We start from the raw sequence: 2,087 nt of genomic DNA on the forward strand, positions 1-2,087 counted from the left end.
CCATGGCCATTCCAACCCATAAATAAGATCAGACAATTTAGGAGAGCATCTGCCTGAAAGATGTAAACTATAAGACCAGGGAGTTAAAATTTGAGAACCTTATATAGAAAACATTCAAAATTATGTGCAATCTTGGTATATATCACTTACAGGGCAACAGTTTTCCACACATAAAATATATTAATGTAAGCAAAGATATGATAAAATATATACACAGTTATCTAAAACTAAGAGAATGACAGAAAAATAAATTTCCAAAAATCAATAGCATGGTAAAAACTCAGACTTTATATCTGACCTTTATCCAGAATGAAAAAATAAAGGTAAAAATCTCAAGTTCAGTTACTATTTTGCTTTGTAAATTAACAATAACAATAGTGCAATGGATGGTATAATATCAACCCATCATCACTGAATCAATTTGGACAAATAGCAACTCTGTAAGCTAGAGTAGTACTGCCCCATGAAGCTTACAAGGCTGTAATCTTTACAGAAGTAGACTGACATATTCTTTGCCCAGGAACTGGCTAATGAGTATGAATTGCCAGCCTTAACAGCCTAACCACTGTACCACCAGAGCTCCTTTATAATATTAAAGAAATTATATATCTTTCTGGTCAAAAATACAACTTAGATTTCATTGACCTTAATTTCAGGGATTTGTTTTACTTGCTATGGGAAAATTACATATCATCTGGAGTTATAACTACATCTCCCCCCCCCACCCCCGTCCCCAAATTTTGTCAATTAGTTAATCTACTTGCTCTTTCCATGTTTTTGCATTATAAAAAAAGTTAAAATAAGCAGGAATAGTTCTATAAAAGGGAAAGTTATACAAAGAATGAAAAATAAATAACCTTCAAAATAGCAGATTCACAAGCACTTTCCAGTCTCTGTAGTCTCAAAACAATATATTTCTTTATTGTTGTTTCAATAATGAAATTTATCATCAAAAAGAAATTTATCCTTTTACAAAGTAAAAATAATTGGTTCTATTCATTTTTTACATGTTAAGTGAGTTTTAGTTGAACAGTTAAATTTTAATTTAAAGTTTCATCTTTATACTGTCTAAGCACAAAAAGATTTTCTTTATTTTCCAATGTCCCTAAAAAAATTTTTCATTTCTCTGACACTTATAATATTATCTCCATATATACATTAGCCAAATAAATTCAGTTCTACAATTGCTAGTAGAGCTATGAAAACAAAACCTCTTCCTCAAAGCTTTGCCTTTCATTATCCTCCATACCACATGAACTAACTAAACTAATATGAGACAGGAAAATGGCACATTATTTAAAGAAATAGTCCAAGTTTTGGTTTATCCATCTACCACTAAGAATGTACCCTAAAAAAATAATTTGAAATAGTTATTTGTTTATACTCAATAGCCTTAGGAGAAACAATTTGAAAACAGGGATTAAATTAGAAGAACCAACACTTTTCATTTAATATTTAAATAAATCTGGAGAAATAAAGCAAATGTTGCTAGAGCATATGGGTGTTAATCTGTTATTCTTGTGAAGGTGTAAGCTTTAGCTTTTTTCTAAATAAAGTGTTAGACAAAAAAGCACTGGACCGAAAGGTTGGCTTGAATAGCAAGATTGATGGTTCAAACCTATCAGCCACTTCTCAGAAACCCTATACAGGGTTACTATGAGTTGACACCGACTTGCCAGCACTTAACAACAACAAGATATTTGGTAATATTTTTTGTGTCTTTTAGTATTCTTCAACCCTTTAATAAATTCAGATGTAAATTAATAACTGTCTATTGTTGTTGTTGTTGTTATGTGCTGTGGAGTCAGTTCCGACTCATAGCGACCCTACACAGGGTTTTTGAGGCTGTAAATCTTTACGGGAGCAGACCACCTCATCTTTCTCCCACGGAACCACTGGTAGTTTCAAACTGCCGACCTTGAGGTTCGCAGCCCGATTCGTAACCACTACGCTACCAGCAATTGTAATTATATTCAGATATAAATTAAAAACTGTCTATAGCAATTGTAGCGTAGTGGTTACGAATCGGGCTGCGAACCTTAAGGTCAGCGGTTCGAAACTACCAGCCGCTCCGCGGGAGAAAGATG

This window comes from Chrysochloris asiatica, unplaced genomic scaffold (assembly GCF_000296735.1).
Source record: "Chrysochloris asiatica unplaced genomic scaffold, ChrAsi1.0 scaffold00227, whole genome shotgun sequence".
NCBI classification, from domain to species: domain Eukaryota; kingdom Metazoa; phylum Chordata; class Mammalia; order Afrosoricida; family Chrysochloridae; genus Chrysochloris; species Chrysochloris asiatica.